The sequence below is a fragment of the Psittacula echo genome (assembly GCF_963264785.1).
Source record: "Psittacula echo genome assembly, chromosome: 16".
NCBI lineage: Eukaryota > Metazoa > Chordata > Aves > Psittaciformes > Psittacidae > Psittacula > Psittacula echo.
The window spans coordinates 1,749,833-1,762,132 of NC_137752.1; positions in this window are offsets into that span (position 1 = coordinate 1,749,833).

Genomic DNA, 12,300 nt, shown 5'->3' on the forward strand with positions numbered 1-12,300 from the left:
TTTAACCAAGTAAACGACGTTGCTGTAGAAATGTGCAGAGGGAAGGAGCGTGGTGGCGGAGGGGGGGGGGGGACGGGACCTCGCACTGCGGCAGCGGAGCGGGGCCGGCGCAGACCGCGGGGTGGATGGAGGAAGGTTTCCTCTTTGCACTGATGTTGTTATTGCTGTGAAGGAGCCGGCCTCTGCCCCACACAGGGCTGTGATCTGGGAGAGGGAGGCAGCCGGGTGCACCCATGGGTGCGCTCTCCCCCAGGGCATTAAAACCTTCTATTGGTGGACGCTGTGTTGGGTCACAGCTGGTTCCTGGAGGCGGCTCTGGGGTTTAAAGGCTCGGATCTGTCTTCATTGTCTCAGGGTCTGCTCCGGGGAGCGCTGCACTCTCAAAGTCCCTGAGTTTGGCTTTTCCCCTCAACCTGTGCTGTGTTTTGTCCCCCAGGGCTGCCCTGGGTGCAGGGTGACCCCAGGGACACAGCTGGGTGGGTCGGGGACCACCAGCCCGGGGCACTGCACCGCTCACCATGGGGAAAATACATCAAGGTCTCAGTGCCCAGCGGCTCCCTCCTCCTCCAGGAAAGGAGCCCCCAGTTAAGTGAACGCTGTTCCTCCTGGTGCAGTCCCTGCTGGGCTTCTGGATGGGTTTATGGTTGATGTTTCCCGGCGCTGCTCTGCTTTGGCTCCTGGTCACCACCCCAGGAGGGTGAAGGGGATCTCATCACCCACCGCAGGGGAAGAGGTGAGACATCAGTCACTGGGGAAGGTGTTGGCCATTGCAGGAGGCAGTGGTCCTTGCAGAAGGTGCTGGTCCTTGCCTTTGCAGCCGGGGGATGCCGGCAGGCAGGCAGCAGGCACCGGGGGCTGCGGTACCCCAGCACCGCGCTGCTCCACCAGCACCCAGCTCCTGTGTCAGCCCAGCACCAAGAGCTGCCCCTGGCCAGGGCCGGGACCGGGTTTTGCTGGCTCCATCCCGGCTCTCCTCCCTTTCCCAAGGTTGCTGCCCTGGAGGGTGGCTCAGGAGGGGTGCAGCGGGGGGGGGGTTGTGCCTGCGGGTGCTGGGGGTGCTGCCGCTGCCTCTCCCTGACTCCACACACGTGAATGAAGTGAGAGATTCATGCCAGAGGGGCCCCTGAGCAGCTGCCATAAATCACGGCCGCGAGCGCTCCGTGCACCGGCGGCAGAGGAACCCTTCACGCCTGCTCTTATTTATATGCATCTTTTGCACCGAGCCATTTTATAATAGACTGCGGAGCAGCTCCCGAGCCCCGGCGGGGGCTGATCTATGTTGTGCAGGACAGAAAATACACATAAAGGGTGAGGAGGAGGAGCTGCATCGTTCCCAACGCGCGCCGCGTGCCCGCCGCGCTCTGCGGCGCTGACTTGGGCGCACCGGCGCTGAGTTAAGGTCGCTGCTGGCACATCAATCAGCCCCGGCAAGCAGGGCTGCAGGGAGGGTCTGTGGAGTGTTATTGTAGGGTGGCTTAAGAGTTGTAATAGGAATAGTAATAACGCCCCTGGGTTGGTGAAGGGGTGGGGGGTGGCAGGGGTGGGTTGGAGTGCGATGGGCGCATCCTTGGGGTGGCACCACACAGCCTTGGTGGTGGGTCTGGTCCTTGCTAGGTTTGGGCAGGGTCCCGTTGGGCCGGCAGCCCTCCCTCAGCCCTCTCGGAGAGGAATTAGATCAGCCTAATTCAGTGCAAGGACAAAAGGAAAAGAATAAATGCCAAGCCACGAACCAAGATGACAGCGAAACCCAGGAGGGGGATGTAACCTCACTCCCTGGGCCCAACCAGAAGTTACAATACATAAATTATTGCACCTAAAAGCTTCTATAATTTCACTTCTGTTTGATTCACCATGAAGTACCACAATGCTCTCTGCATCTACCCGTTTGATTATACATTTGTACCAAGACACAGCTTATGCTTAAAATAACATTACTGGAATAGAGACGGACAAGAGAATTCATTTGAATGGAAATCAATTTGATTAGAAAAGTAAATTACGGCGAGTCTGAGCAGCACATTCTGGTTCTGGATAATCATCGGAATGGCAGAAAATTACTGGGTGGCAGCAAAGGTTCTTACATGTTTCCATGGAACGGAGCTGCTCAGACAGGAACTGTGGTCACTGCCCAGCACGGAGATGGGGCTGGGTCCCTCGGACAGGACACCCTGAGCAGAGCTGCTCCGTGTCCCCAGGGCCATGGGAAGAGGACAAGGCCATCTGTGTCTGTCTGAAGTGATGTGCATGGCTCAGTGTAGGTGCAGGGCCATGGGCAACAGGCACGGCTGTGCTGGCTGAAGGGGATGCGCACGGGTTCATGTGGCTGCAGGTGCCTTCAGGGCTGTGATTTCATGTGCCCAGGGGTGATGCTGGTCTCAAACAGCCACTGGATGGGCAATGCTCCCCGGGTAGGGAATCACTGCTCCGAGTGGGTGACACTTGGGATAGGGAGGACACCGGGGCACTGGCCTGGCTGTGAGGAGGACGTCAGTGTCCCTTTGAGTCTAAGGTCTAGGAGGCCAACAAGGTGCAAGGAGCCAGGGAGGCCAGTGATGACCAGTGCCCACCAGTGTCCCCATTCACCCCCTCCAGGTACGTTCCCCTGTGCCAGCTGCGGAGCGAGGAGCCGTGGAGCAGAGCTGCTCTTTGCTGAGCTGGGCTATTTTATAAATAATCAATTGGTATTTAATTCCCGTGTGATAACTGTCTTATTAAATCTAAATTTAATGTGTATTTGGGAAACCCTAATTTAAAGTGTTACTGCATGCACCATCTGGTGTGCTCTCTAAATACAAATGCAATAACATAATTCAGAATTACATCATAAAAGTAAGTTATAAGAGATTAAAATGCACAACTGTGTTCTTCCGTCGAGGCAGCTTTTATGCTTTCTCTCCTGATTCAGACACAAATCACAGACAAAACGTCCCTGCCCTGATTAAGTGATTTTCTGCAGGGATTTTTGGTTTAGTGGCGAGCAGGAGCGCACGGGAGGGAGGTGAGAGCGGATCAGGAGCTGGCACTGGGCTCTGCTGCTGCTGGAGACACTGGAGCCATGGAAACCTTCAGCTCATCGGTGCCAGGTTGGTTTGGGACACCCAGTGCCGCCCAGGCAGGGATAGGTGATGGGCACAGAGCACCCCAGGGTGTTGCATCCCCCACAACCCAATCGCAAGCCCCCAGCACAGGAAAAGACTGATCACCCAGAGCCTCAGGAGCCTTAAAGGTAATCATAGAACAGTGTGGGTGGGAAGGGACCTTAAAGCTCACCCAGCTCCAACCCCTGCCACAGGCAGGGACACCTTCCACTGGAGCAGCTTGCTCCAAGCCCCTGTGCCCAACTTGGCCTTGAGCACTGCCGGGGCTGGAGCATTCATAACTTCCTTGGGAATGCCTTAGTGCTGGTCAGAGCATCCCCTCCCAGCCCCTTCCCACTGGCCAGGGGAGGCTCAGTGACACCAGGCTGCCCTTTGCTGAAGAACTGGTCAAATATAATGCAGGGTTCGGTGCATCAATGATCTTTTATAGTGGCAGTAAATCTGGTCTCTTTGCAAAACCCCCTATTTTCTCTCTACGTTGAATGAAACATGAGATTCCTTAATAGAGAGGGAAATTAAAATCTAGTTTTATTGCAGTTCCTGTAACTGGTATCTAAGCTATTAATAATCAATCCATTCTTGCTTAAAAGCTAACATTTATCACGCCAGCTAAGACGAGCTGACGGGCACTGGGGGGAAAGTACAATTGACTGCAATTACACTTTGAAAAATGTTATCTGTGCCACTGACCACTGGGGATGAATGATGAGATTTCATTTGTTTCTTCAGGCTTCAGGCTCTTTTTACCCAACTTCTTGTTTGCTGGTGGGTTGGGTTCTCCTTTTACCTGCAGCTTGCCTCAACTTCGGGGCCAGAGCTGAGGGAACTGGAGTGTCCCAAAGTCATGGGGATCTTCCATGCTGTGCCCTGGTGAGTGCAGGTGCCATCCCCTGCTCCCATCCCATCTGGGTGCAGCGCATCTTCCTCATCCCAACATCATACATCATGAGACATCATCATACATCATCAGACATCATACCCAGGGACATGGCACCTTCCTCATCCTCACCTGCGGACATCATGCTCAGGGTGAGCAGAGATTTATGCCACTGGGGGCCAGGGCACCCATGGGTGCTTATTGAGGGGGATCACCCAGCCTTGTTCTGGGGTCACCAAACCTCTTTAAACAAAGACCCCAGCGCAAAAGGTGATTACTTTTATTCCTTCACTTTACAACGGGGAGGAAGAGGCTGCTGAAGGAACTGATTTGCTTGGTTTACCAGTATTAATGAAGCACTGACCGTGGCTCTCCCGCAGCGATACCGCGCTCCCTGGGATGAGCCTGCAGCCTCCAAACTTCTCAAATGAGTTTCTGCAATTTAAAATTACTAATTGTTCTGTCTAGAGCAAGGGTAATGAAATGCCTGTTCAGCCTCATCATTGTCAGCGCTGTGATTTGTTGTTTGCTCTGTAATAGAATTAACCGCTTTACCTAATGAGTGCCAAAACTTGATAATTAAAGCTGAGCAAATAATTTGCAACAAATGATTTGCCCTCTGGGCTTGCTGGGGTCCGTGGTGGGTGTGGGGCTGATGTGATGCCGTCAGCCATGGTGATGGGAGCCAGCAGCGGTGCCCAACCCAGCACAGGGCACCCCCAACAACCTCCTATTCCTTAAAACAGTGATTTTTCACACGAAAATGCTTTTACTCTTTTCTTCGCAGGAAAAGAGGCTCCATCCTGGGCTCTTCCACACACCTGGAGCACGAGGCAGATTGTTCATCAGGGCTTTGTTGGCTCATCCATCAGTGAGGAAGCCCCATAAGGAATATCAGGTGCTCCCTGGTAAATCCCGAGGGCTGCGTGGTTGAAAAATGGGGAGAGAAATCCCAATAATGAGCCAACAAAAGGAATTTGGTCAGACACAATCCTGTAGCAAGAATGGACGTTAAAACAATGGTTCTTAGCCAGGTTTCGGCAGCAGTTACAGAGGCTCTAGAAGGTATCACAATTAACTTGTAAGTTTATATTATACATTATAGCACAAAGGGGCCATTAACACAGTGGTGACACGATGTTTAATGTACTTGGCGAATGGGACAGTCTGTCTCTCCCTTCCCGCTGTATTCCCAGTGGATGGCTGGGATTCAGTGCTGCTGTTTGCCTCTCGGGGGGGATGCTCGAGGGGTTGGCTGGTACCACCAGCACTGGGGACGATGGTGGTGATGCCCTGTGATGCCAGGGCTGGGGGGCACTGATGGGAAGGGACGTTCTGGCCCCAGCTCTGCGCCACAGCCAACGAGACTCAGATGAATATAAGGAGAATATGAAATGTCTCATACCTATAACTTTGAATTAAAAAAGCAATGTAGTGTTTATTGGTTCTTCTGAGTGTCTTCGGAGCGGCAGGCTCATAAAGATCATATTACAGTACAAGCCATTATGCAAAGAGTTTACTATATATACATTTCTAAATGCTTCAGCAAACAGCAGCCTACTTATGAGCAGAGAAGGATAACTGGTTCGTTTGGGGTAACAAATGATCCTTGATTTGATTTTAAATGCAATGACAGCAAAATTTACTTCTTATTTAATCACTTGCCAGAGCTGTTGAGGACGGGCTGGTATTAAACTGCACAATGCAGCATATGACTACTGAATCAGTTGAAATAGGCATAAGAATATATTATGTTTATAGGATAGAAAAAAATTGTACAGCAATGCATATAGCTAGGATGGGTATTTTTGTCATTTATACAGTAGCTTAGATCATTATTTCTTCCCGCTTCCAATTTTTCAGTAATAAAAATACAGGGGATGTGATTCTCTTTGCATTACGGATAAACCACCTTGATTCTTTATTAAATATTTTTATTAATCTGAAGTACTACAAAGCATTTGAGCAGATAAATCAGGCGCCGAATAGTCATTTCCTCTCTGCTATGGCTCTATAAAGTGGATTCATTTATGAATGCGCAATACCAGAAAAGAAGGTTGCCATATTCATTATTATGCTCCTTACGGGTCCTGTTTTCATATCCCACTGCACCTCCAGAAGGATCAGCACTGACTTGGTCCCCAAAAGCAAACAGTCTCAGTGATCCACCCTTAATCTTCCCTTGTTCAAGGTCCAGTTTCATCAGGAATCATGATTTGGGTGCCACTGGCCGGCCCTAGGGTGCTCAGGATCTCAGCACTGGGGGGCACCAGCACCTTTGGGGTGATTTGGGGATGGATCAGGTCCCAGCATCATCCCAGCCAGCAGCTCTCCCCATAGGATGTGAGGATCCCATTGTTCAGCAAAGGGACCGATGGGGATTTGGGGACCAGCTCTGCTGGAAGCTGCTCAACCTCCTGAGGTGTCTCTGGCCTCGCGCTGTCCCTGTGCTCCATCACCCTGCATCCTCCCACCCCACTTTGGGGCCAGCCCCTCAGGGCCCATGTGGCCCCAGGCCATCCCAGGGGATGCTGCCAGGGATGTGGGACCAGTGCAGGGGGAAGTTGAAGCAGCAGCATTCATCCTTCATTCTGAATGCTGACAAGTCATTTAGTCATCAGAGGAAGCTGTGGAGAGGCACAAAGGAATTAAATCTATTTAAAACACAGCCAGGTGTGCAAACAAGTTTATCCTATTGTAACAGCTAAGGTGTGAATCAGAAGGGCTCTATAAAGGTTACAGCAGCTGGATGGTTATTTAGGGCTTCTTGGGAGATGTGACATTTAGTGCCTGTGTTTGCTGGGGCTGTGGGACTCACCGGGATCCCCGGAGCTGCTGCCTTCACCCCACTGAGCCCAGGGCTGTGATTCCCTGCCCTATGCTGGGGTTGGCCTCATGCTGCCCCTTCACCCCTCCTGGCCCTGGCTGCTGCTGGCACCCCCGGGGGACTTGGCTTTGATTTCACGTTTTACTGCAGCAGCTGCCGAGCATTTGTTTGCTGTTTGGAAACAGGAATTATGGCACTCGGCAAAAGGCAGGGTCCCCCCAGGGCTGCAGCGGGCACAGCGCCAGCCTCGCACCCCGGGGCTCCGGAATGCTCCTCCTGCTATGGGTGGCCTTTTGTGTCCAAGCTGTGGTTGCATGGTGGGGAGTGAGAGTCCAGATTTGGGGGGATTTAGCTCTGCTTCTGCCCAGACTGCTGCTGCTTCCTGCTTTTGAGCATCCCAGCTCCCTCCAGGGCATCCTCCGGCAGGACTGTGCACGCTCATCTGGTCCAGCACATGGTGGGGGCCCACCAGCACCACAGAAGGATGCAGATGGTGAAGCTTGCCCCCACGGGGAAGGATCTGCACAAGGAACTGCAGCGGGGTGGCTGATTCCATGTGTTTCACCAACCAGGTCAGAGGCTGTTTGGAGGCAGGGGAGCGGCCTCTCCGGATGCACCAGGATGCTTTCCTTGCTGGGAGCCATGGGGCTGCACATAAATCCGCCGTCAGCCACAACCGTGTCACACATGTCCCAGGACATGAATTTCTTCTCCAGTTTTAGTGCTGTGTAAAGCTAAGTTATGGTACTTGTCAGCATTAGTGAAACCCATCATCTCCATCCTGCCTGGAGAAAGCACAGCGGTGGGGCCAGGGGGCTGGAAGAGATGGAGGAGAGGTGGCTCAGCTCCTGTTTGCAGGAAATTATAGGGACCAGTTTATTGCTGGTGGTTGTCCATGGCCGAGGTCATCAGCACAGCAGCAAAAGCCATTGCAAGGTGGCTGTGGAGGCACCTCGGTCATGGGAAGCTCTTCTCCATCCCTTCACCTCCCTGCGCAATGCTGGCGGCACGCTCAGACCCCTCTTAGGGCCCGTGGCTGCAGTCAGGGTGGTGGAAACTGGATTCAAGCGAAATCCAACCAGAAACTCTTATGGTGCCAGCCAGGGCTTGAGCACGGACAGCTTGGGAAGCGCTGGAGCTCCGCACCTCTGTGTCAGATCAGCACTGATGTAGAGCAGCGGCTCCTCATTCCCAGGACATGCGGATGCTGTTCGACACCGGCTTAGGAAAAGCAGGAGCAGACGAGTTTTACACCCTCGCAAAACAGTGTTGAGGAAGGAAACGAGCAGCCAGCCCTTGTAATTGAGATGGATGAAAGGGCGTCCAGCTTCCCCTAAGCGTTTCAGGCAACATACTTGAGGAGAATATGAAGTGCTGCTGCTCTCTAAAGATCGCCACGCTGCGGCTAAATTATTAATGACGAGGAATGATTTCATATTTAATCTAAAGACTATTAATTACACTGCAGACGAGCAACACACCAGCCCGAGAGCCCCTCTCACCACCTGAATTATTTAGTGATGCCCCATATTTTACCTCAGTGGCGCAGCCGGCGGTGACACACGTGGCTTTTGGGGCAGACATTGGTGTGCCAATGGGGTACCCGGTGCTGAGGACTCACCCCAAGCTCTGAGCCCCCCGGCCTGAGGAAGGGTGCTGTGCAGAGGGGGACATGTGGGGCTCCATGGGGCTGGGGGCATGGCTGTCTCCCCACCTCGGCCGGGCTCAGAGCCCAGCGGCAGCCCCAGCAGTGGGAGCAGTGAAGACAGATGCTTGTTTGCCCAGGATTATTTGCTGATCACTGTTACAGTGATCCAAGATGATCATTAAAAAGTGAAATGGGCTGTTTAATACTAATGCTCAGAGCACTCAGTGTGCCTCGCATTACGAGGATGTTTAAGCATGAGCCCAATTAAGTCCCTCGCATCCCTACAGAATTACCCCAGTTGTGCAAACTATTAGACAAACTCCAGGCTCCTCGTACTCGCAGGCAGTGCTGGAGCCCGGCACTCTGCTAGAGACCCATTTCTATCCTGAGGCTAAATTAAAATCCTATTGTGCCAGTGCTGCTAATATTTCCTGCTCTTGTTTCCAACAATTAAACGGTGTCATTGTGCCAAAACGTACGAGGAAGCAAGAAAACGCTCTGGATCAGCTGGAAAGGGAAGGCAAATCCTCCCGGCTGCCTTCTGCTACCCAGGCATGTGGTGATGGTCACCCCTGATGGATGAGGTAGCAGATGTGGGTATGCATCGTTCTCTGCTGGCATGCACGGGAAGCAGGACTTTAAATATGAAGCCGAAGGGGTTTTTTCCTCTGTTTAGGAAAGAAATGTGTGAACGGGGTCCCTGCACGAAGCAGAACACCGATGTACTGGGGGTGCATGGCAAGGGTTTGGTAGTGGGGGGCTACAAAAATGGCTTATGAGAAGCTGTTGGAAGCAACCGTGTCCAACAGAGCCAGTGCCAGCCAAGACGGATCCGCTGCTGGCCAAGACCGAGTCCATCGGTGATGGTGGCAGCACCTCTGGGGTAATGTATTTAAGAAGGGGGAAAAGACTGCACATGGCAGCAGGAGACAGGAGTGAGAATATGTGAGAGGAACAGCTCTACAGACGCCAGGGTCAGTGCAGGAGGAGGGGCGAAGGTCAGCCCACCACAGCTGAGCGTAAGGAAGGACTCGGAGGATGATTTCCACCACTGCCACCCCCAGCACCGCCAGTGGCCTGATTCTTCTGCCCTTCTCACACAGGTACTGCCACATCCCTTTACATACCCCATGACTGGGACTGGCACCCAAAGAGCTGCAGGTGCTGCAAAGCTGGTGAGAGCAGGTGAACTGGTGGGGAGAAAGAGAGGGAAACAGCAATAGCAGGCTGTTTAAGAAAGCAATGACTGTTTGGTCATGGCTTAGAAGCTGGTACTTAGAAATTCCATGAATTTTAAAATAAAGACATGGAAAGATTTGAACTTTCTTTTGAATACTGGGAACTGCAGTGCCTAATACCTTCCCTGGCCATTAAGGAGCTGTGCTGGAGAGCAAAGAGCGCTAAGTACTACACTGATAGAGCAGTTAAACACGGTAATAGAATAGTGTTTGGAGAGGCTGCAAAGCCAGGTATAGAGCCCATACATAAACAAGGCCATTACCAAGCAGGGTAAGCGGTGATAGAATTTCATGAATATCCCCACAAAAAGCTTTGTATATTTATAACAACCCACAGAGTCGTTTGGAGCACAGTCAGGGGCCTTTCAGAGCAATGCTGGAGTTAAATTGTACAACAAATCTGCCTGTGTCTGCACTGGGGTAGCAGCAGCAGCAGCTGATGGCAGAGCTGGATGGGGCAGAGAGGTCCTGGGGTGCTGCAGGGGGGGTGAGGCAGTGCTGTGGGTCCTCACCCAGTGCTGGAAATGACAGCCCGATGGATATTGCCCACAATTTTTCCCAGTTTCCAACTTAAAACACTCATTTTATATGGTTTTTAGGATGATTCTCAGTTTGCAGGGAAGGAGAAGCAAAAGGGGGCTGCTCCCGCAGCCGGGATGGAAAGGGCAGCAGGAGCAGTGATTGCTCCTCCATTGTCTGATGGGGAAGCTGCTCAGGGGCACAAGATGGAAGTTTCCATGTCTCAGGAAAAGAGAAATAAATCTGGGCCCCATCAACCTCGAAGCATGAGGATGGGGATGCTGTGGGGTTCAGAGACTGGGTCAGATGGGGGGTCCTCTGTGGTACAGTGTGATGAACACAGCCAGGATCCCATACAGGGGTTGTGGGCACAGATGGATCCTGGTGCTTCTCTTGGCTGCTTTGCTGGTGATCCTACAGCATTCCCAGGACAGGCTGTCAGACACAAGCAGAATACACGCATGTGCTGCTGGAGCCTGGGCAAGGAGAGCCATGTGAGCTAGAACCCCAGGAAGCCTCTGCGAGAAATCCACACTCTCAACCTCTGCAGCTTGCAAACAACCCCTTTGAGCATATTTATTGTTTTGATTTAAATAAATAGGTACTTTAAACTGAGGAAAACTTCACTTCGCAACTCTTGCAAAACCCAAACCCAAGTGACAGGTTCGCAGCTCAAGCACGAGCCGTAATAAAATGCTAATTGCAATTCATAAATTATATCGGGATGCCTGGGACTATTGAAGATCCTGGATGAAGTGTAGTGTTCAATTTATCCTGTGCACGCTGCCGACGGTGCTGCCAGCCTGCTTCTTGTCCCCCTGTGTTGTTTTGTCATCTCTGTACTATCACCAATTCATCACAAAGGCAAGTGAACTCTCCGATGTCCACCCACCGGGTGACTTTGTCTTCGCTACTCTATGACTTCTAAATTAAATTGTCAAAACACATTACTGAGAGAAATATCACAAAGGGAAAGTTCTTTACCCTTTTATCCCGGCTTAAGAGAGAATGGGTTTGATTTGCAGAAAACATGCCTGCTTCATTATCCCTCCCGCTATCATAATTCTTCACTCAGCAGCAGCAGGAAAAGGGAGTCGATACACAAGTCTTGGATGACATGATGTAGCATCTCACTGGAGTCATCTCAATAAATCCTGAGATTGCCCGGGAAAAGGTTGGGGGGGGGGTGTGTGTGTGTAATTTTCACTCTCTTTTTATTCCTCCCACTCTCAGACAATTTAAAAGAGATCATGGGTTTGCTGGTGTGGATTTCCCTGGGCTGGACTCCCCTGCTCCACCAGCACTGCTTGGTGTGGGATGAGCTCCTTGGAATTCCTTGCAAAGAGAAGAAATCAGCCAAGCCAACACCCTTGTGTACTAAGAGGTCCTCAAACCTGTGTCCTCCCTAGAGAGCCACAGACAACTTGCAGGTAGCAGAGCAGTCCCAAAACTGCTCCAATTTGCACCAAAGGGGACCCTGGGCAGCAGCGCCTGTTTCCATCCCCTCCTCTGTAGCTCCTGCAGGAGTCAATGCTAATGTTACGATGCTCCCCAGGTACAACCCCACGCTCCACGGGGTACTCACTGTTCTACACAGGGGACTCACCATTCTCCATCGGGGTAGCCCCCAGGCCACCACCGCATCACTCTGAGTAAAGCAGGAGGTTCCTGCTGCGAGGTGCAATCAGGGAAAAATAATTCACCTGGAGACATAAACCAAAAAGAGCCATTTCTCAAAGGAAAAGGGCCGTTGATTTCCCCTTTTCCTCATTCGCACATTGGTCTGGGCATAATGAATCAGTCATAAAAAGCAAGTAACGCATTGTGCACTCATTCTTCTGGCTTTGGACAATATTAACATAATACACACATATTGTTTATTTATTCGGCTGTAGTGTAAGTAAAGGAGGTAGAGCCCAGCGTTTAAATGGGGTATCTTTAAATGCTCGCGTTTCCTTCGCCGTTATGATGCATTAGCCATCAGTAGTCAAATTGCCTCATATTTGCAATTTTATGGGTACATTTTATCAAGCACACGGGAGCTGCATTCAAAGCATTAAAATAAAGTATTCCATTTGTGTTAGGCAAGCACT